Genomic DNA, 25,602 nt, shown 5'->3' with positions numbered 1-25,602 from the left:
CGCAGCCTCACACGCTCGGTTTTCAATCTGTGTTCTCGAAAATGACTCTCTGAATCATATCATGACTAACCCAAGCTAATTGGCTTCATTTGAGCGCTAGGATAATTCAATATCGGACTCGGGTAATGCGGCCTAGATGTCATTATAAGTGACAGAGAGCTCATTGACTGAAGCTAATTGGCGAGAACATTGTTAGGGTACTCTGTTCACCCGCTGTCTACCTCTGTAATCCACTTCTGGTAGCGTTCTACTGCGCTGCAGAAAGTTTCGGCTCCTGAAACGGCTCCAGAAGGTTTCAACCACAAACAAAAGTGATGAATCTGACCCTTCAAAACTCAGCCTCCACTCTTCCCTGCATGCACTGCAGCGCGAGGAGACGCCCATGCTTTGTAACCCTGTTCCCCGTGAACCCTGGAGAGGTCCACGGTTCAGGATGGGACTGCATATGGAACTGATCACTGAACGGTAGCATGATCCAGTTCATGTTCCATTCTCCAAGAAAGAAAGAAGGAAAGAAAGAGAGAGAGAAAAAAGACACTCTTCACATTTCAGCCATGAAAGTGAATTTGAAGTTTGAAACACGCTATGACTTCATGCTGCCCTCCGGAGAGGAGGATACACACTCTGAAGAACACTGCTGTTATGACCTATAGAAACTTTTACGCAAGCTTTATGCACAATTTTATTTGGACAATTTTATGTGGGCAACAATTTTACAAAACAACTATAAAATAAAAAATATGGCTGCGATTTGTCACCAGTGAATAGTCAGACAGACTTTAAATTATAGTTACCTTAATATATGTCAATTATTTATGTACTGCAGGAAATGAAACAATATTAAATGTAAATAATGTGGCACATATATTTTAATATAACTTTTTTTTAATTCCTCAGTACACATGATGACTGACAAATGATTTTATATCTGTCAGCTTGTCCAAAAATGCATGTGTAAAGTGTGTCCAAAGTGAATGTGTAAAGCGCATCTGAAACTTTTTAACTTTTTTTTTTGGCATAAAACTGCTTTAATCTTTTAGAAGCAACGGTGTGAACTGAACACTGAGATACAAGTTAGGTTAGACTTGGATATATTTAAAAATGTCAGTCATGATTTGTAAGACTTCTCTATTAAGTAACGTTATTCTTACTCAAATAACATTTTGTTTTCAGATTTACCGATTCAGCCATTATAAATATGAGCATGTATTGACTGTGTACACAGTGCATTCACTAAGTAAAAAAGCCAGAAACTGATCAAAAGGATGTGTTCATTAAATACATCATGAAGCAAAAACTAGTTTATCCTCTTCTAGTTTATGTTTTAACTAAAATTTAAAATTACTTTTTCTAAAATGCAGTATAATGAACTATATAATATATAATGTGTATAAAATGTATTTAACTGGTTATATATAATTTTATTTTCTAGTCAGTTTGTAAGTAACATTTTTGTAATCCCTGAACATCTTCCTCTACAACACTGTCAGTCTGGAAGAGGCCAAAGGTCAATATGAGTTTGCTTCAACATGTACACAGCCCACCAAGACATGATCCTAAACTGCACTGTCAAGCATCTGGGTAGTAGCCCACATCAAATAGGGGCAGTAAAAAAGAGAGAAACATTGCTGAACTTCCCACTTTCTGTTCTCAAACCTGCAGCGCAGATGTACGACTCACCCTTGAACTTGTAATTGGTTGCTCCCGCAGGATTTTCAGAAAAACGTTAGCAGGAAAGTGTCATTCAAAATCATAAAGTGTTATTTTTGGTCTGGTAGGTTTAATGGTGCAGTTTTCTGGACACATCACATTACTTTACATACTTCACATTATCACACGCACAGCCTCTGAACAAGGATCTGCATTACTTACTACCGGTAGTTACTAGTGTAAACAACAAAAAAATTAAAAACTTTAAAGGACTCTTCTGATGATTGCTGCAATTACACATTCTTACCAGAGAGGTCTCTGAATCCCCAAATCCACAAAACTTACAGACTATTACTTTAAATCAGGGGTGTCCAAACTTTTTTGTTGGGGGCCAGAAGGAGAAATATATTTGAAGTCACGGGCCACACTAACAAATAATCAAATATACCACTTTAAATAATACTTTTTTTCCTGATTATTTCATTTACACACCATTTTACTTGACTTACTATCTTTATCTTTGACAGTGTTGTGTAAACTAAGATTTTTCAAATTGATGTTCAATTTCATGATGTCTCTTAATATTAAACTCCTTAATTACGGCAACTTTTAGACTTTGGCCTGTTTCTCTGCGCTAGAAATGCGCACACTCTCCGCTTTTAGACTCTTTTACTCTGTTTTCCTACGCTAGAAATGTGCACCCTCTCCGCTTTTAGACTCTTTGGCCCGTTTTTTGCGCTAGAAATGCGCACTCTCTCCGCTTTTAGACTCTTTGGCCCGTTTTTTGCGCTAGAAATGTGCACTCTCTCCGCTTTTAGACTCTTTGGCCTGTTTTTTGCGCTAGAAATGCGCACACTCTCCGCTTTTAGACTCTTTTACTCCGTTTTCCTACGCTAGAAATGTGCACCCTCTCCACTTTTAGACTCTTTGGCCCCTTTTTTGCGCTAGAAATGTGCACCCTCTCCGCTTTTAGACTCTTTGGCCCGTTTTTTGCGCTAGAAATGCGCACCCTCTCCGCTTTTAGACTTCTTGGCCCGTTTCTGACACCTAGCGTTCAAACTTTGAATCTCACATTATAAAAACCTGTTTAACAGCGGACCAACTTTCATTCTATTTCTAAAATACCTTGCGGGCCACTCCAAAAAAGGAAACGGGCCGCAAATGGCCCGCGGGCCGTAGTTTGGACACTCCTGCTCTAAATTATTATTTTTAGCTATGTTCTGTGCAGTATTGCAGCCTGTATATTATACACAGAACCAGTGGAATAAAATAAATATTGCTTAATTAAATAATGTAGGCAATGTTAGTGTATGTTCACACAGCAGGTAAAATTAACCCCCTAAATAAGATTTTCTGATCAAACCCAAACTTTATTCACACAATTTGTTTAATGTGACACAAATGCACCAAAAAGCAAAGTTTTGTGTAAAGTTTGGATTTCATCTTCACTTTCATTACAGAAGTTCCAATGTTCCATGTCTGAGCTTATCACAGAGAACATGTTCGAGCCTTGGTTTGGTTTATATCCTTAGTTTTTAGAGCTTTTTTATTTGACATTGGAGCCGCATCCTCTTGTGGCTGCGTTTGGCCGTTCATTAGAAACACTGAACAGTTGCAGCACAGGTGTTTTAATTTAGATTGAACAGAAAATATTGTTCCCTCATTATTCCAGCAATGAATTCTTCAATTAACTGTTGGGCCTATAAGAATGGAACATGCAGGTCAGTATCCTCTGCTGAGAAGCACAAAGTGCCATGCTGTTAAGATAGGAAGGCTCCAAAGTCAGAGCACATTTGCTTGTTAAAGGGAATGGCAAGTGACACACTTCTGGTTGATGGTTTATTTCATGTTACACCCATGACACACCCAGTACAGGCCTTTTGGTGCAAGGCATATTTTTTTGCGCCTTCACTAAAATAGGGAATAATGTGTTCTTTTTTTTTTTTTTTTCGTTTACAGTGCTTCACAATCAGCATCTGATTCACACGTGACTTAAAAGATCAGATTTTGGGCCACACTCACCTGCTTTGTGAATTGAAAGCAAATGAAGGCTTTGTCCTTTTTATACAAACTTAGCATATTAAACTCCTCATTGTTTCTTTATGATGGTGCTCTAAATCCGTTTATTGGTTCTGCTAAAAGGAAGTCAAGATTTACCTTAAATTGTACCTTAAACTAGGCCTAGACTGTACCACTGTACCAAACCCACAGACACACACACACACACACACACACTACTTGGTGCCTTTACACTAAAACCAAATTAGCCCACTACATGCTAAACACCCTTCTACAGCTTTAGCCTCTTAAATGGTTGAGCTAATGCCTAAAACACACTGTGAGTGTTTATTAGTGTTGGCCAGAGTGTGAGGGAGCTGTAGCTCTAGAGCAATGACTGGAAACAGAAGAAACAATAGAAATGTGTCCCAGAGAAAGAAATCAAATCAATACTGCTGTCTTTAGGGTTGAGGTCTGGTTTAGAGCTTGGGTCAGGTTTAGAAACGTGTCACACTGTAGGTAATACTCGCTCAGAAAAGTCGAAAATTTAAAATCTCCCTAGATGGCCTGTCAGAAGGCTAAGTCTATCGCTAGCGCTAGTGCTAGCACTACAGTTAGCATAGGCCAGCTGGAGATACTAATCAAGCACTCAGGGACAGGGACAGGATGTGGAGGGGTTCACCAAGTGCAGCGTGTTGCTTCCTCTTCTCTCCTAATTTCCGAAAATTACATTCTCATATCAAAGCACAGCAGATATGGGCCAGATAGGAGGTCTGGAGGATCCTTGATGTAGAGGAGAAGCCTCTTTAAATAATAAACTCCCTCGCTAGCCTGCTGAGGACCTGAGAGTGGGGGAGATGTGGACCGGAGAGCGGGGACGGTGTCTCATAGCCTCAACAGGACAGGGCTATAAAACTACCAGCGACTAAAACCAGCAAGAACTAAAAGGGGAGAGTTTGTGGAAGCTGAACAAGATTGCCAGTGTTATTCATCGAGGGTCAGCTAAGGGACATTTTAAGGAAGTTCATTTAAGCCATGAATTATTGACAGAGCTCACCTTCATAATATCAAACCACGCTACAGCAGAATATGATACCAGCAAAGGTCAAAGCAAAGTGGGTGAGAAAAAAATAGGCCCAATTTCTGGGCCACAAAAGCGCCAGCAGCAGCCGGAAAGATTTTCTCCTCTAAGTTCCCTGTTATTTTTGGATCAGCGCTCTTGTGAAATAAATCCAGGAATAATATAGTTCAAATGTACTATTTTATGGAATACATAAAGCCGTAAAGTCCAATTACAAATTGGGTATGCTGAAGTGCTTAGGGTATTACTGGATCTATTAAAAGACCAAAGGCAACTAAAAAAAAAATTAAATAAATACATTTTGAAAAATGGTTCCAGTGGTTTAGAGTGGTACAGGAGACCTGGACTCTGTCCTGCAGTTGCTGAGCATGACACCACTGCTTTCTGCACACACCCACAACTAGCTCAAACACTCTACTACAACTACAACAGCTCCAACATATACAAACAGAAACTTAAAATAATAATAAAAATAATAATAATAATAATAACAACAATTTAAAGTTCAATGTTTTATTGTTCTAATGTTTTTTTCTTGGTAGAATTCATAGTGTTTCATAGACAGTTCTAATGATTACAAAATACACTTACAGTATGTGCAAGTACTTCTATGTTCTAACACATATTCACAAATGCACACATACAGTTTGTCTACACAGCAACACTGTCCCATTGGCTCTTGGAATTGTTTATTTGCATAATGTGTGTGTGTGCCCCCAACCCATACTCACTCTCAGTGTGCAGTTTTGCCCATCAGGGCCACCTTCCCTTGGGTGTTCAGTAGTATCTCATATAGTGAGATATGGTGATAGACATAGTGTTTGTCTGGTCACAATGTATTGGGATATAGAAGCATGTTACCATATACTATAATGTCCTGTGTGATATGCAGTAGGAATATAGGCTTGCAGATGGGAAGCAGGGCTGTTTTTTTTTCAGTATTAAGTTGATTTTACTTATTAGAATTTATTTTCAAATTATGTTCACTTATTGTCTGATTTTGCAATGTACTTAAAACACAGTTTTATTTACTTAATTCAGTTGAGTTGTACTGACTTTTAGTAGCATAGTAATTGTATATTGTTCTTGTTCTTGTTTTATTCATTTTTTATTTATTTTATTTCTGTTTTTATTATTTTAATTTGTTTAACTTTTACTTTACTTAGCTCATAGATTTATCTAAAACTATTTTTTATTGATTCCTATATATATATATTTTTTTTTATTGTTTCTAGTATTTTGTTTTATCCTATAATTTGCTATGTACAGCACTTTGTTGCAGCTGTTGATGTTTTTAAAGTGCTCTATAAATAAAGTTGAGTTGAGTATATTGTAACTTGTAAGTGATGGTAACTTATAAGTTATAAGTTAATATAACCAATGTCAATATAACTATTGGTTTCTGGCATCACATCTTTGCAGGACGTAGTACAGACTGAATTAAATCTCAAATAAATCTCATATGTCTCATAAATTGGAGAACAGAAAAATCAGTATTTGAGACAGTAAGAACCAAGTGTTCTGAGACACAATCACAAGATAAATACAGTGCAGTACAGAAGAGGAAGAACATATTGAACATCGTCCTGGAATAGTACAGTAAATAAAATATACTTCAGTGGATGGGTTATAAAGTGTGAATAGGCATTTAATTTAAAGCATTTAATTTAAATAAATTATATAACCAAAATACTCCTGAACTCCTAAAGTACCTGAATTTGAAGTGCATCTCTCACCAACACTGACTCACCATCGGTAAGTAGTCTTGACAACAAGGGCTACCTACCTTTTATTTTATTTTCCTTTTATTTTTATATGACATGAAAATATTGAATATTGACAGTATATATGTATTAGTGTCACAAATAAGAGGGTGGACGTAAGTGCAGATATAATATTTAATAAACAAGATAAATAAATTAAAACAGAAAACAAAACGCGGGTAACGCAAGAAACAAAAAAACAAGACTAGGATATAAATTAAACTAAGACAAAGACAAAGAACTAACTTTAAACAAAGAATAACTAGGATATACAAAAACAACAGACCTGGATCATAGTATAAAAAGATACAAAGGAACACAAAACACAAACTCTACTCACGAATATACGGTCCCAAAATGTTTTTTTACAAAACTTGGGTATACGCAAGACAAGGATACAAAAGACTCCACAAGCAAACACTCATACACTGGGCTATTTATACACAGGGAGGGTGAAGACAGGTAATGAGGGGACGGGGTTACAAACAAGACACAAGGTGACACTAATGACTAGGGCAGGGCTAGGGCGGGGCCAGGGGGAGACAGGACAATAACAAAACAATGCCATGTGCTCAAAAAAGCACATGGCTGAGGACACAAGACAAGAAAACAGGGCAGGAGCACCGAAAAACAAAAGAGGGAAAAACACAGGACAGACACAGGCTAAGGTGTGACATCAGTCCCTTAACATTACTCATTAATATGTTTTTTTATGTTTTAACGTCAAATGAAATGGCACAGTATTCTTTCTGTAAGACTATTTTCACATTACAGGGGATAATTGATGTGTCTCAGAGTTCTTTTTATTGCAGTTAACCAACACAAAGTGACACTGTGTGTGACAACAGTAAGACAAATGGTAACTTGCTCTTAAAGCCCACAACACTATGGTCAAGCAGCCAAGCACTGTATAAAATAGCTCTGGTGGGCAAGACCACACAAGACTGGTAGTAAGTCACTGTAGTTGTGAGGGATCCGCCCATTAAGCAAATAACTGATGCCAGGAACCAATAGGGAAGATGCATGCACTCGGAAAAGTCTTTCATACAAAATTAGACCTTAGACTAAAATTACATGAGTTGAATCATTAGAATATTTTAAAATAAGTGATTTAACTAATGTTTTTTTTTGAGAAAGTAAATATATTTTATTCCTAAAGAAGGAAATAAAATAAAGAATGCAGAATAGGAGCGCTTTAACAGGACATAGGATGCTTATGGGACCATGAAACTAAGCTGGAGAACGGAAAGAGAAGGATGAGACGATGAGAGACAGACAGACAGACAGACAGAGACAGTTAAAGAGAGAGAGAGAGAGAGAGTGCACGTCATGTGGAGAATGCACACAGTGACTCGTTTTCCTGTATTTATGCTGCACTAACAGAGATAGTGCTACAGTCGTAAACAGTTTATGCTTGGCGACTGTCATCTCCCCTTCAGAAGAATAGTGGGTGAGCTTTTCCTGCGCAAGACATCACTCATAAACAATGCTCTCCATTCTCACACGAGCATTGTGTCCTCACTATTTCAACATGTATTTACAGGCCACGACGGTATGAGCAAATAAACAAGCGCAGAGCGAATGTAAACTCCCCGGGCCCTATGTCTCTTTCTCTCTCTCTCTCTCTCTTTCTTTTTTTTTCTCTTTCTCTCTCATTCTCTTTCTCATTTTACTGGCTCTTAAAACCATTTCCTCACTTCGTATGCCACCATGATACAATGGCCGTGGCTTAAAAAGCCGATTGCTTCCTGTATTATAGTAATCTGTGCACATCTGCGGAGGTCAGCGTGATTGCCCCGAAACAACGAGCCTCTCTCTCTCTTTCTCTCTCTCTTTTTCTCTCTCTCTTTCTCTCTCATCTGTGTCACTGATGACACTTAAAAGAGGGATTTCTCGTTCAGATGTTCATTTCACAATCCCCATTATCTGATGTGTAGATTTGGATAAGTATGCGTATATATAGACTCTTCTATAAAGTATATGCTATATTTTGCATGCATGAGAAAGCCATTGTGTGTGAGTGCATTAACGGATTACACACACACACACAAACACACAAACACACACACACACACACTCGCACAGGGTAGCAGGTGATAGTGTGCTTAGCGGCGCTCAGCTCGTCACCTCATGCCGACTCCCAAAGGCTCTGTTTGATGGCCAACACTGGCTAGCCTGAAGCCTTACACACACACTCACACACACACACACATATACAGTGGCTTGCAAATGTATTCATACCCCTTCCCTTCAACTTTTCCACATTTTGTAACCTTACAACCACAAACATACATGTATTTTATTAAGATTTTAAGTGATGGACAATCACAAAATATTGTATAAATGTAAAGTGGAATGAAAATGATACATGTTTTTCAAAATTTGTATAAAAAAATATATATATTAAAAGTGTGATGTGCACAAAGTATTCAGACCCCTTTACTCTAAAACCCCTAAATAAAATCCAGTGCAATCAATTGCCTTTAGAAGTCACTTAATTAATTTATAAAATCCAGTGGTGTGTAACTTAGTCTCAGTATAAATATATGAAAGTAAAGGCCTCAGTGGTTTGCTAGAGAACACTAGTGAACACACAGCATCATGAAGACCAATGTCAGAGATACTCACCGGACAGCTCAGAGAAAATGTTGTGGAGAAGACGTTTAAAGCAGGGATAAATTATAAAAACATATCCCAAACTTTGAGCATCCCAAAGAGCACTTTTCTTCAATCCATCATGCAAGAATAGAAAAGGTATTCTACACCTGCAAACCTGCCAAGTCATGGCTATTCACCCACACTGACAGATCAAGCAAGGAGAGCACTGGTCAGAGAAGCAGCCTAGAGGCCCATGATCACTCTGGAGGAGCTGCAGAAATCCACACAGCTCAGGTGGGAGAATCTGCATACAGGACAACTATCATAAGTCATGCGCTCCACAAATATGGCCTTTATGAAAGAGTGTCAAGAAGAAATCTATTGTTAAAAGAAACATATGAATTGCTGTTTGCAGTTGCAGCAGATTTTTATTTGATGCAAATTTTGAAAACCATGTATCATTTTCATTCCACTTCACACTTATGCAATACTTTATGTTTGTCTATCATTTAAAATCTCAATAAAATACATTTAAGTATACACACACACACACACACACACTCCTTCACAATATAACTCAAATTACCTTTAACGTTTAACTGTAGTAGTTAATAAGCCAATGCATTTTTGGTTTGCATCTTTAATTGTGTCTAATTTATGTAGCAGTTCGCATTGATTAATGGGATATGTTATACCTATTTTTACACAAGTTAGAATAGGTCTATGGGCTATAAAAAAACATGAAGTTCTTTACACAAAATCTATGTAGGTTTTCTTATTGTGATGTCACAATAAGCGAGCCATCCAATAGAAGCATCAAAGAAACTTATCATTCCTGACACCAAACTTTTCCAACTGACTGATAGATGTTTTTTTTTTTTTTTTTTTTCATATTTGAAGTGTTGACAGGGGAAGTGGAGGCCTCAACAAAAAGTGTTTCACTCTATTACACTGTTGGTTCCTGCAGTTGAGACTCTGCACCAGAAGAGTAAATAATGCTGCAGACAGATTGTATTTATATGAGAAGGTATATACTGTACAGTATAATTTGACTAGGGCTGCAGCTATCGATTATTTTAGTAATCGAGTACTCTACTGAAAAATCGATTCGATTAATCAAGTAATTGGATAAAACATAAAATAAGAGATTTCATAAAATAAGAAATTTTACTTAATAATGAATGACCAATTGGTTTAATTTTTAAATTCGCAACATACATTTCCACATTGCAAACACAAACATAAATGAATAAAACACAAAATAGGCATACATACCACAAGTAATAATTTAATAATTAATAATCTAATAAATTAAGTTAAATTATTTCAACTTAGGATTTCTTAAAAGTATTGAATATAGTGCATTAATCAATAATAAAGGCATAAACATTGGCTTTATGTTGTGCATCTTAGCTAAATGACAATACAGTAAGTTCATGGCCAGCTAACTTTAACATGTATTTTTTTTAACTCCACAGCACTGTGTTTACTGATTACATAAAGCCTGTATTAAGTCTAGAACTTGTCTCCGTTGTAATAAACTAACCAAACACATTAGATAGTATTAATAATAATCAGCACTCCACAGTGCTGTTGTTATGTTATTAATGTACATTAATGGTAATCTCATTGATTTGTTATAAGTTAAATTTACCTGCTCACTGCTTCAAAAACCTCTGCCTCCTCCAGGCACAGAAAATGTATTGTTTTTTTTTTTTTAATCGAGTAACTCGAATTGCTCAAGTAATTGTTTCACCCCTAAATTTGACGATGCTAATTGGTGTGGCTTAAACTTTAAAAGTATTTTAGCATTAACTACCAGAGCAAGACTCAAGAATCAATGTTTGTGTGTCTAAGTAATAGACGTGTCTTTGCTAATAAATCAGATTTAATGTAAATGAAACCTGTAAAGTCCAGATGAAGGACTATATTGTTTTAATCTTGATGCACAGCACTGGTTAGCAGTATGTACAGAGATGAGCAGATTGGAAAGCAGCAGATGGGAGGGGGGAGGGGTGCAGGGGATCAGGGCTACAAATGCTTCCCCTGGCCCAGAGCAGCCTCTCCAGATGTGTTGGCCAGCAGGGCCCCCACTGGACGCTCGGGATGAGCCGCAGCAGGGCCGAGAGTGACGCTGCGCGCGCATTCCAGCATGTTCCGCTGCCGGCTGGGGAACGCTTCTGGATTCTGGCTGTGTGTTACAGGCCCTGATGTGTGAGCAGGAAGCAAGCATGTCAGAACTGCGATTCTTAAACATCCGACTGACCAAAGATCAGCCGGAACACAGCTATCACTAAAGAGGGAGGGCTGTCTGGATGGGGTGAGGGTATACAAACACAGACACACACACTCACTCACAGTGTTATTTTAACATGTGTTATATCTCCCATATGTTGTGTATATTTATGTAAGTATGTATCTGTCATATATATATATATATATATATATATATATATATATATATATATATATATATATATATATATATATATATATATATATATATATATATATATAATGGCCATAATGAAGTAAAACCTGTGTCTCTTTTAAAAAAAAATCTTAACCCCTTAACAGGCCAGGATTTTTGTCAATAGTCTGCCTGACATTACACCAATAAATCTTGAGGATTTCTATTCAAGCATTACATAAAATGCTTTTTATGTTTGAGAATTAACATTACTGAAAAGCATAAATATAATTGTAACAGAAAATCTCAAAAAATATTTAAGTAAATATGTCAAAACATATGAAATAAATCATAAAACTGGCTGTTTTCTGAACTTCATTTTAAAATCAATATTTTACTGATTACAAATCAAACATTTCATGCCCTCCAAACCTTTAGTTTCATTATGTTTGTTTATTTTTTTGTCTTTTTTCAAACATGCAGAATTTGGGTTGATTGCTGGTAATAAGTGGAGTTAAAAGTGGAGTAGAGAGAAAACAGGCATATTCTTCAAGTGTCCTGTAGGAGATTTCAAAGCCCTCACATTTTCAGAATGTAAATAAGTTATTTTACTGCAGAAAAAAAGGGTTTTGCATCACCTACACCTGTAGCCTGTATTCAGGACAAGGTATTTTAAGGGGTAACCCTCAGTAAAAGAGTTAATTCCAAGTTAATTTCTATTAGTCCATTCATCACAAAATTTGACTCCATATAAGGACCAACTGCCAGATTCAATTTGTACCTATGTACCTACAGCCCTGGAAAAAATATATAAAAACTCCTAAAAATGGTGAGTTTCTTTGATTTTACCAAACTGAAAACCTCTGGAATATAATCAAGAGGAAGATGGATGATCACAAGCCATCAAACCAAACTGAACTGCTTGAATTTTTGTACCAGGAGTGGCATGAAGTTATCCAAAAGCAGTGTGTAAGACTAGTGGAGGAGAACATTCCAAGATACATGAAAACTTTATGAATATAAACTTGTTTTCTTTGCATTATTTGAGGTCTGAAAGCTCTGCATCTTTTTGTTATTTCATCCATTTCTCATTTTCTGCAATAAATGCTCTAAATTACAATATTTGTATTTATTTTATTTTTTATTATTAACAACAATGTTCATTTTACTCAAACATATACCTATAAATAGCAAAATCAGAGAAACTGATTCAGAAACTGAAGTGGTCTCTTATTTTTTTTCTAGAGCTGTATATCAAATACACAATATGTCCAGAATGCTTTCAACACATTTGATATTTGACTGTGCCAGCACACTTTGCTGACACAGATGTGCAAATGCACACACACAGCTTCTCTATCCCCTGTAGAAAAATACACAATACTGCTACTATACCCAGTGCTAGGTGTGGCCTAGAAGACTATTAGGGTCTATCTTATACCCTGCTTAAGGCGCATCACAATGCTTATTGCTATCTTACACCTTGCAGCATTGCACACAATTACAACTTTTACATCAACAATGAACAGAATACAGAACAAAATAACACTAATGTTCCTGTAAGTGACCTGCTGGCGTACCTTCACAGCGTGAATGCGCATGGTCAGTTTCCTCTGCTGAGAAGTGCAGAAGCTCTGCACCAATAAAATATCAATCTGCCAAAGTCAGAGCACACCTGGCTCTTAAAGGAAATGGTAAGTGACACACTAATCTGTTTTTTTATGATATGCCCAAAACACACCCATGATTAATTAAGAACCATGCAAAGTGTATTTTGTGCGTCCTCACGATACAAAACACTTTTTTATATGCCCTAAATCAAGCTGCACAGTGCACAGTTGACTTCTCACCTATAGATCTCTAAAATAGGGCCCTAGCATTTAGCTACTGGGCTGTGGAACAGTGCGTCTCTGGAATGATGATTGGGGATGAGGTGGGGGTGGTGTGGTGATTATCCAACATCCTGTCCTCACTAATGCTCATGTCACTAAATGCAATCAAGTCCTTACATCAATGCTCCATTAAAAAGTCTTTCCTGGACAGTAGAGACAGTTACCTCAACAAAAGTAGGATAAACTCTTTTTTTTTTACTACATTTCATTTCATAAGAAACTATAAAAGAGTTGTTTGGCTTTAAGAAGAGCAGACAGGCCCCTCTCTGTGGATGAGTCTGAGATCAGCACAGCCTTTTCTATCACTCTTAATGATCAATCTCTACTTTTTCCAGGTGGGAGAGAAACAACACTTTCCCACAGCATGGCTGTTCTGCAGTAACGTGATTAAGAGATCCAGAGCTCACTGAGAGAAAAGAGAAATACAGCCTCTGTGAGACCCAGCAGTGTAAGAACGGAAAATGCTGTTTGGACTAACATGAAAAAACGTTTTAACTATTTAACTATTGTTACCAATTGTTACTTTATCACTGAAAAATATGTACAGCAGTGTCCAGTCTTGGTCTCGGATGGCCCAATCACAGTTTCCTAATTTTCCTGATATTTTATTTGATAAACCTGGATCAATTTGTTGACTTTTTAATACCAATCAGAGACAAAATTAAAACCACTTTCACAGTTACAATATAGCTAATGGCACACAGCACCAATGTAAAGTTTACAGAGTGTGCAATAAGCTTGTGATTCCTCAATATTCAGTCGAACCAATTTTTCAAACAAACAAAAAATAGAATTGTTGCTTTAATTTGGTCAATATTTGCTGACGTATTGTTTATCTGCTGGAAAAGGGCCAAATGAAATGTGTTGATTTAAGTTTTAGTTATTTTTATCAGTTTTAGTCTAGTCTCTCTGTAAGTTATAAATATCAATATCGATATTGGTAGATATAAACGTGTGTAATATCAGACATTGCCTTCAACCCAGAATTCCCATATTAGTGCATCCCTTGTTTGTACACTGAAAATAGGGTACAATGCACAATTGGGGCTTTCTAACCCCTGTGCCTGCAGTTTTCCCCATACCTACAGTGGTGTTTCTGCTAGCTAAACACAAATAAAAAAGGTACCTGAGAATAGCTCCCCTAAGATCCATAAATAATGCCACTGGTTTTGCTTGGTTACTGCTTTTATATCAGTAAAATTGAATGCAAAAAACTTAAAACAAAATTTTATCTACCATCTGTGGTGTTTTTAAGACCTTTGGGAAAAGGATTTAAGACAAATACAGACTTTTTAAGAATCTGCAGATACAATGTGTAATATTCAAATTTAGAGTCTTTGTCCAGAGAGCATCCCTGCCCTACGCCAATAATGCTGGATATAAAAAAAAGGTATAAATACACAGGGGTTGGACAATGAAACTGAAACACCTGGTTTTAGACCACAATAATTTATTGTCCTGACGGACAGTTCTGGTGGAAACAGGAGAGTTGAGGTGCACATTGAATTCTGCCGTGATTTGAGCAGCCGTGGTTTCATGTTTTTTGGATATATCCCTTTCAGACAGCTTCCTCTTGCGTCCACAGTTAATCCTGTTGGATGAGGTTCGTCCTTCTTGGTGGTGTGCTGACATTACCCTGGATACCGTGGCTCTTGATGCATCACAAAGACTTGCTGTCTTGGTCACAGATGCTGCAGCAAGACGTGCACCAACAATTTGTCCTCTTTTGAACACTGGTATGTCACCCATAATGTTGTGTGCATTGCAATATTGTGAGCAAAACTGTGCTCTTACCCTGCTAATTGAACCTTCACACTCTGCTCTTACTGGTGCAATAATGTGCAGTTAATGAAGATTGGCCTCCAGGCTGCTCCAATTTAGCCATGAAACCTCCCACACTAAAATGACAGGTGTTTCAGTTTCATTGTCCAACTCCTGTAACTGTATGCACAGTAAAAAGAAATGCATGTATTTTTGCCATTATAAAAAGTGATTTTCTTATTATGCTACATTTATTTGGATGTCTGACAGTAAACTGTAAACTGGCTCTAAGCCCCAAATCCTCCCACCATACGAGACACTGACAGAATATTAATCACTACTACAGTAGTGCTAAAGTAGCAAATAATGAAATTATGTTGAATTAACTGATTTGCTTAGCTAAGTGAATATTCACAATTTGTCTATGCTTACAGTTGCGCTAATGTAATATATAAACAGCCTTATCTGACAATGTTTTACAATTATATGTCTTCTGATGTAATCTGCTCTAATCATTTAAACAGTACAACAAGAGGACACCGCTGTCTCCACTGCTCTATCCACCCCTGGCTCTGTATGTAAAATATACTTTGTGTTAGCTTCTTTGTGTTAAAAAAAGAAAAGGAATGTGTTTTTGGTGCAAAATCATTTTCAGAACCCTCTGTATGTGGACTTACTTTACAAGCAAAGTAGCGATTGCCAACGTCATGAGAAGAGATGGGGAAAGAGCCATTTGCGTGATGCTGGATGAGATTGACAAAAGATCTTCTGTGTGCAGTTTTCTTCATCACTGCTCCTTTACTTTATTAAACCATTAGAATATTTCTTCAGCAAAGACTCTGTCACGGCATATTAGCCCAAATTTCCTCAAGAAAAACATTTTAGGGACATAAAATATCACAGCATACAGGGGAAGGGGGGAGGCAGCAATGTGTGTAAACAAGCAACGGGCAGCAAATGTGAAAATGATTGTGCGAGTGTGTGAGCTCTTACACTGAAAAAAATAAATAAATACTTTGGACCAACCTAATAAAATATATTATTGTTTTTCAACTTAAATTTTTGATTTAGTAAGAATGTAACATTTTAATAAATTATTTAACCCAAGTACCAAAAAGTTCTTTAAAACAAAGAAAAAAAAGATGATTTATAATAAATAACGTTTTTTTCACTATTTTTTCTCTGGAAAAACTTTTATTTTCTATTTAAGCCATGTAGAGTTTTACCTTTAAGTAAACTAATTAGATATTTTTTATTATCTTAGTTAATTTTAAACATTCTGTAATTTCCTTTTTAGCCAAAATGCATCATTTATTTATATATTTTCTACACTCACAAGTATAAAACATGTTAAACTACATTTAAAAAACTCGAAATGACTTAAAATTCTAACATTAAGTAACAATCAAAACTGGACAAACTTTCAAAGTTTCTAATCAGGCTTTCACACCTTAATTGACCACAGAAAGGCAGTATAACTGTGCAGTATAACTGTGAACACAGAACCTTGCTCTTACAGCCTACAACACTGCACACAAGCGTTTAAACATGATATAAAACAGTGGTTTTGCTTTGGGTATAACTATAGCTCACAATGAGGTTGATTAAAAATGAAAAAAACGTCATGGATGCACTCACACAGCAAGCTGGGAGATCCGGCGTTCTGGATGTACTATTTTTGGATAGCCTAAATCACAGTATCAGGGTAAAGTTAAAGTAGTTTTAGTTTTAGTTAATATTTTTTATTGTTATTATTATTATCATCATTATTAATTTACATTACACTTTGACAGTGTAATGACAGTGAGTCCAGGTTGTTAAATGCACAAAAAATACTAGAAAAACAGAATTATTATAAAATACATGAGAAATAATAATGAATAAATGTAGGTTAGCGCATGAGCAGTATTTCTAGGAAGCACGTATCGATGGGTAGCAAAACTAGACAGAACATCGGCATGGCAGAATGTGTTGAAAAAAAAAAAAAATACGTTCAGTGAGTCCTTGTCCTGATGCGGCCCAGCCTCACCCAGACTCTACCTCCATCGCCCCTCAGTCAAAATGAGTTTGAGACCACTGATATAAAACTTCCCTCAGTAGCTAAGAGAAGATACCCTGAGTGGAACAACTTCACAATGATGGTGAGGGAGGTCATGCCCTTCACGTGTGATTGTGGTGACGGGAACCAATGGGAATAGTGTGAGACTGACTAAGAGAAAAACTCCAGGAGGAGTGATCTGATGTGATGTCATAACCTCTAGCTTTATTTAATTTTTTTTTACTAGGGAATGGATTTGCTTTTAGGCAAAGTAAAGAAAAAAAATATTATTTTGCTTTAAATCAATGACATGGTCTTATCATCACTTTTTTTCAGTGTAGCGTTTAAATTTCACCAGGATTTGCTCTTTGCCTTCCAGAAAACAAACAGTGCAGCCGTCAGAAAAACGTTTTTGGAGCTTTTTTTGTTCACTAACAAGGGCCACAGGAGGAGGAACAAGTAGACGAAGGAGTGTGGGAGATGGAGAAAAAGAGAGAGAGGCAGAGAAAAGGATGACAAACAGGAAAAGCCCACAATGAAAGAAAGAACAGCTGAGAGAGAACACATTAGATCCTTGGCCTGCTAGGCTGGGTTTCATCATTACTGCACAATGCCAGCTTAGCCATTAATCACACAACATCATTCACGTCTGTCTTCCAATAATGGAGACCACATACACACGCACCTACACATACGTACACATATACACCACCCTCACTGGCACTCACACACACACACACACAGCCCAAGCTTCTGAGGGCCCTTCACGTCAGAAAAAGCTCTCCGCCCTGCCTGTCCAGCAGTTCAGGAAGCTTTTGTGAGCTGGAGGAGCGCGGAGAAAGGAATCTACGCGGGAAGCAGCCTGAAAAGCCATAATGGTGCTTCAGCTGGGTGGAGAGGAGGGGAGGAGGAAGGAGAAAATCTTAATGAATATAGCATCCTCTTCTCATAGAAAAGACACTCCAGCTCTTAACCCCCTCCACACCAGGCCAATCCCAAACACACGGGTACCGCTCCTGCCGCCAGGATTAGAATTACTGCAACAGTTAGCCTGAGAAAAGTGTAGTTAGATAACAAAAATAAAAAAGGAGAAAAAATTTAACATAAGGAACAATAAGATAAATTATAAAGTCTCGGTTTGTACTTATACAGATAGACATAGCTATAAGTGTTACTTTTTTACATTTCCATTTCCAACCAGAATAGAACATACTAGTTTTAACAAACAGCATTGTCAGTTTGCAGAGACATGTTTCCAGGAAAACCCTTTCTGTGTGTGGGTGAGCATTATCCTGCTGAGAAAATGCCAGTTGGAAGTCATGTCGTGAAAAGCAACACATTTGATTATTTAGTGTTTTTCATATCATTACAAGGAAGGACTGACTGTTGTATGTAACGAATGGCTCCCCAGATTAGTACAACTGTTTAAAACGTGTGATTGAAACAACTTAATTATTTTAGTTGATTCTAAATGATAGTCAGCAGAACTTACAATATGCCAACTAAATTTTTAAGATGAGACTTAATATTTGAATTTTTTATACATGTGAAAAATTAATATGTATAAAAACTCTCTCCCCTCTGTCACTGACATCTACACCACAGGCTGCATCCGCAAAGCCACCAGCATTGTGAATGACCCCATCCATCCCTCACACAGACTCTTCAATGGCAAAAGATACCAGAGCATCCGAGCCTCCACTACTAGACTCTGCAACAGCTTCATCCACCAGGCAGTCAGACCTCTTAACACACAGAGACAGAGCTGAACCACACCCCACCCACCCAACACACTTACACAGAACTGAACTGGACCTACCCATCACTCATACACACACACTCACTCTCTCAGCAGACTGAAATGTCTCTATGTCTCAATATTTGCTGCTTCATTCTATAGAACTATAAACTCTCTACCTCAGTAACTGCTGTGATTATGTATGTTCTATATGTTACAGTATGTTACACATCTCTACACCTTATTCTCACTAGAACTTTTCATTGTACCATATTATAGTGTTGTGGTATTATAGTTTTATATTGCACTCATTACAAATCATTACAATTTTGCACTGTTGTATTGTTGTTCCATGTTGCACTATGGTTCTGGAGGAAAGTCATTTCTTTACTCTGTGTACCTGTACTCAGATGTAATAACAATAAAAGCGTCTTGACTTGACTCTTGACTACTGACTCAACTGCCTGAAATAAAGATTTACAGTTGGCACAACTGGTGGTGGTTTTCAATAGTAAGAACTATTGGTACTGTAAAATATAAAATCTTTATTTCAATAGAAAGTATAAAAATATATAGTAAAACCACTTATGCACACATCACATAACAATTCTGACTGTTACCAATGTAATACAGAAATACTTCACAAATAGTCTTTAAATGATGTGTTTAAAATCTGTTCTATAATTTATTTCTCAATAAAAAAAAAAAATTGAAGTGATAATGACAGTGCGAAGACAACTTACAGTTCAGATTAACTCCGAAAGAGCTGAACACTTACTACACAGCACGGTTTGATGGTTCTGTTATGTACAGTACTTTACCGGATGGTTAAACTTCATATGAAATTGTTATTATCAAAACAAGCAAAGCACCAAAGCATAGCGGGGACTCTTCACAGTGTGCAGGTTAGCTGGCCTCTCTCTCACACACTGTAAGGGAAATCCACTTACAGTCCTGCTTGGTAAGCATATGAGCAGAAAGCCCATGCAAAGATATAATCAATAAGTCTTAGCATGTGGCTCTGATCAAGAGCACGTAATCTGATAACAGCAACTTACTTAGGCAAATGTGGTAACCACGCTGATTATTAAAGTCATGAAGGGTTTGCTAATGCCAGAAAGTACGAGCGAGTGCGTCTCAAGGACATTTCACCACATGCCAGGCTACTCACTAAGATTGAGATTGCCATCCAAGGTCAAAAGATTGGCATCCAAACAGTCTGAGAAGTTTGCTTTGTAGAAAGTGTGCGGCTTGCAGCAGTAAATGTTGCAGATTGTGAGAGTGTAAACATTTTTGATTCTTTTGATTTTTAGGGGGAGATGATTATTTAAGATTTTACACTTTAGCAGAACACATAAAAAGAATACATATAATTATTGAAAAGTTACTTTATTTCAGTAATTCAGTTTAAAATGTGGAACCTATACTTTATATAGATGTATTATATAGAGCAGGGGTGTCCAATTTTTTTTTGTTGGGTCACAGACTCTGTAATAAAACAAATAATGAAATATACCACTTTAAATAATATTTTTTCCTGATTATTTTGCTTGACTTACTATCTTTATCTGTCTTTGACCGTGTTGTGTTAACTAAGATTTTTCAAATTGATGTTTCATTTCATGATGTCTCTTAATATTAAACTCCTTTGTTACGGCAACTTTTAGACTCTTTGGCCTGTTTTTCTAGGCTACAAGTGAGCACTCTCTCCACTTTTAGACTCTTTGGCCCATTTTTCCACACTACAACTGAACACTCTCGCCACCTTTAAACTCTTTGGCCCGTTTTTTCGCGCTACAACTGAACACTCTCTCTGATTTTAGACTCTAGACTCTCGCTGGCCGTAGTTTGGACAACCCTGATATAGAGAGTGATCCATTTTAAGCATTTATTTATTTTATTGTTGATGATTATGACGTACAGCCAAACCCAAAAACCATTGTCTCAGAAAATTAGAATTGTATATAAGACCAATTGGTACTTTTGGCAGTGTGGGCAGTGTGCCAAGTCCTGCTGGAAAATAAGGTTGACAGCAGAGAGAAGCATTAAGTGCTTTAAGATTTTCTGGGAAAACACTGCACTGACTTTGGACTTGATATAACACAGTGGAACCTTTTCGTTGGCTGTAAACCATAATCATCAACAATAAAATAAATAAACGCTTAAAATAGTTCACTCTGTGTGTAATACATCTATACAATATATGAATTTCACAAATGTTGAACTGAATTACCGAAATAAAGTAACTTTTCAATGATATTCACATTTTTTGAAATGCACTAGTTTATTAGTGGTGTCAATCAATAAAAATCTAAATATTAAAAAAATCTAAGTATTTACAATAGAATTCTGTGAGTAATCAAGATTAATCACACTATTTCTTCCTAAGCTTTTGATAATGTGTATTTAAATGTAAATAAAATAATCAGTGTTAGAAACACTTGGATTTGTATTATTGGAGATAATCACTTAAAAAAATATTGAATAAATGACAACAATATTCTGTGACTAAATCATAAAAATCCTAAATCTAGATTCTTTTTTTACTGTATTGTATTGATGCTTTTTAAACTAGAATATTGTAATATGCTGAGTAACTATGTTTAACTAATAACTGTTTTAATGGAGAACATAAATGCTAGTGTAGCTCCATATTCCACACTAAACAGCTTAAATAGAAGAAATGTTTCATCAGCTGTGTGTGTGTTTTTGTGTGTGCATGATTATGCAAGTGTGTGAGAAAGAGAGAGAGATAGAGAGCAAAAACTTCAGCATAAATAAAACTGCTAATATATCACCAGTTTCAATTGTCAATTTTGTCACAAGATTAATTTGTGTTTAAAATGAATAACTCATTAAAAGTTTCCTGATTAACCCGTAATCACAGCTACTTAGAAACTTAGGCTTAGTTCTGAAGTGTACATTGGGTTTAAAGTGAAGTATTAGTTTGGCCAAGAAACAAGCTGTGCTTTTTAACACAATATCTGTTCTTCATCTCTGTGGGTTAGAAGAGGCAAGTGTATTAATAGGCTGTGATGCGAGAGTACAGGCATTATAGCGAACAGACAGATTGTCGCCAATCAGCAAATGGTTCGATAAGGATCAGTGTCAGACACTGACACATTGGTTTCCTGTCTGCATGTGCATGTGTGTGTGTGTTTGTTAGGCTACTGAAAACCACCAGACGAGCGTTGTAACGGGGGTGCATGATGAGGAAAGCTGCAAACAGACAACAGTCATTTCACCAAGTAACCTATTAAACACACAGAAACACACAAATAAAACATGGGAATTAACCTGGAAGCTTCAGAAAAGGGTACACAGGGCATAGGCTGAAGTTCATAGTTGGTATCTTTCTTATATGGACAGAAAATTCCAACTGGAAGCCCTGACATGAGTGGTTACACATTTAGTTACATGTCTAGCAGTCAACAATCTCTCACCAAGAGGTACACTACCCAAAGTTCGTATAAATATCTGAGTTGCTGTGGTCTTGATTAGTGTTGTCATCTCGAGAACAACCAAATCAGTCATTTTTCTTTATGCCTAAAATCTGCACACAGATTGCCTAACAGCGAATAAAAAGCTACTCCCGCTTTCGTTCAGTATCCAATCAATGCACTTTTCATTTTTAAAAGTCCAATATTAAGTTAAACGTGCTCTTTTTCACCAGCTCGCTTTGGTTACGTGAATCATTGTAAATTGTTATGCAGGATTTCCCGAAAGACGAGTGATGAGCTAGCTAAAATACTAATGTTACCGAAAAGAGAACTATAGCCAGAGCTGAGCTAGCTAACGTTAGTGATGTGCTAGCTAAAATACTAATGTTACCAGGGACAGAACTAAAGCTACAGATGAGCTAGCTAACCTTAGTGATGAGCTAGCTAACCTTAGTGATGAGCTAGCTAACCTTAGTGATGAGCTAGCTAATCTTAGTGATGAGCTAGCTAAAATACTAATGTTACCTGGGAGAGAACTAAAGCTAGAGATGAGCTAGCTAATCTTAGTGATGAGCTAGCTAACCTTAGTGATGAGCTAGCTAATCTTAGTGATGAGCTAGCTAAAATACTAATGTTACCTGGGAGAGAACTAAAGCTAGAGATGAGCTAGCTAATCTTAGTGATGAGCTAGCTAACCTTAGTGATGAGTTAGCTAATCTTAGTGATGAGCTAGCTAACCTTAGTGATGAGCTATCTAAAATACTAATGTTACCGGGGAAAGAACTAAAGCAAGTAATGAGCTAGCTGGCTAACCTTAGTGATGAGCTAGCTAAAATACTAATGTTACTAAGGAGAGAACTAAAGCTAGTGATGAGTTGGCTAACCTTAGCAACAAGCTAGCTAACGTTAGTGACAAGCTGTTTGAGGGCAAATTGTGATTGTTTTTTTTACATTTTATAATAAAAATGAATAGAATTGGATTCAGTTGACTTCATGTGGTGACACAGATCAAGCATAATTTTAATAAATAGAGAAGATACTTTAATGTTTAATTTTTTTTTTTATCTTAATCTGGTCTTGGTCTCATTTTTTCCGGTCTCGATTTGGACTTGACTGCTAAAAAGTCTTGGTCTTGACTCGGACTCAGCTCTAGCGGTCTTGACTACAACACTAGTTCTGATACTCTTCCTCTTTTCACTGATGAGTGTTTAATGGGGAGCATAGCTAGGAAAGCTGCAAACAGATGACAGTTGTCTCATTAAGTCTCACATTAAACACACAGAAACACTAAAATAAAACATGGGAACTAGTCTGGAAGCTTCCTTAAAAAGGCAACTGGGGCAAAGGCTGAAGTTCATAGATGCTGTCTTTCTCACATGAACCAAGAGAATGCCAAAAATAACCTGGCACCAGAATGTACTGTATCTTTAAATCAAAAGTATAAATAATAATAACAATAATAATTCACAAACAATATTTAACATCATGACTGATATTTAAAGTTTGCATTTTTAATTTGCCACTGGAGCAAAAAATAATCACATAGGAAGCCACTTTTGTAAGATTGTCTTTTAATGTACATTTTGCACAGTGTCACAACCCTTTCTGAGAATACTCAGATTAGGTACAGTGTGAGGCAAGCATGTGATGATTAGGGCGTGCTTGTCAGATGTACAGTACAGTGGGTTTCCATTAGTGGTTAGCAGCTACATTAGCCTCATGGTTTCAGTGCAAATCGAAACAAGCTCAACTTTCTCACTAAATGTGAGTTAAATGTGGGTTATTTTTACCAAGCTGGGGAGCTTAGCCACTAGGGGACTGCCTGGCTTTCATGGATCTCAGTTTCTCCTCTCACAGTGCAAACCTGTGTGCTACACTGTTTTGTTGAGCAACTTTGTGACAAAATGTTGAGATCACAAACAATGCTTTTCACACTTCCATCACACATGTAAAGTATCTCAGATTTGCATAGTCCTTAAATTATTGAAATTAAATAATTGAAATTATTTTAGTGTTTGTTGTGTGGCTGCATTTATTTATTTATTTTGACGTTTTTTTTACAGCAAGGAATATGTTAATAACACTGTAAAACATTTGTAATATCTGTGTGCAAGAAAATCTCAAATTTTCCCACAGTAAATACTCATTTATTACAAATTTTTAATGTTGTTTTATACAATGTGGGTTAAAGTCACCCTTCCTGTATTCATCCATATTGGACCCAGCATTAGATATTTTAAACCATGCCATTTTAGAGTGTTCATTTTTAATACTGGAAAAGCAACTGAGGGACAGTTGGTGGCCAAACTGGTTCTTAATTTGTGGGCCATAGGGGGCTTCAGTGGCACTTGTCATCCACAAAGGAGAAATCCAAATAATAAAGGAAGAGAACCACTGCTGTAAATACAGTAGTTACATTTCAGTCTATTACAACTTATAAGCTTCCCAGCATCTGACAGTAAGTAAGCTTCCCACCATCTGACAGTACTTACAAAACTGACATTTTTTTTTTTTTTGGATGACACTACCCCTCCCCTCTTGGAGGCACGATATGTGTTACTTTATTATTATTATTATTATTATTATTATTATTATTATTATTATTATTATTATAAATCATGATGAATCATTAGGAAGCAATAACACCCTCTATTCCTGAGAAATGGAGAGAAAGAAGAAAAAGAACCAAAAAGGTAGAGATAAAAATATACATAAATATTCATATATCACAAACAATTTTAGTAAAATGCAAATATTGGCACAGTAATTGGTATTAGTTACTGTTACTGGCAGTTTTCAGAGCAGTTTATATACAGTACAGGTCTGGGAAAGACCACTTAAAAATGTTGAGTTTCTTTGATTTTACCAAATTGAAAACCTCTGGAATATAATTAAGAGGAAGATGGATGAACACAAGCCATCAAACCAGGCTGAACTGCTTGAATTTTTGCACCAGGAGTGGCATAAAGTTATCCAAAAGCAGTGTGTAAGACTGGTGGAGGAGAACATGCCAAGATGCGTGAAAACTGAGATTAAAAACCAGAGTTATTCCACCAAATATTGATTTCTAAACTCTTACAACTTTATGAATATGAACTTGTTTTCTTTGCATTGTTTTAGGTCTGAAAGCTCTGCATTTTTTTTGTTTATTTCAGCCATTTCTCATTTTCTGCAAATAAATGATCTAAACGACAATATTTTTATTTGGAATTTGGGAGAAATGTTGTCTGTAG

This window comes from Astyanax mexicanus, chromosome 1 (genome assembly GCF_023375975.1).
Source record: "Astyanax mexicanus isolate ESR-SI-001 chromosome 1, AstMex3_surface, whole genome shotgun sequence".
NCBI lineage: Eukaryota > Metazoa > Chordata > Actinopteri > Characiformes > Acestrorhamphidae > Astyanax > Astyanax mexicanus.
This window is presented reverse-complemented; position numbering follows the sequence as displayed.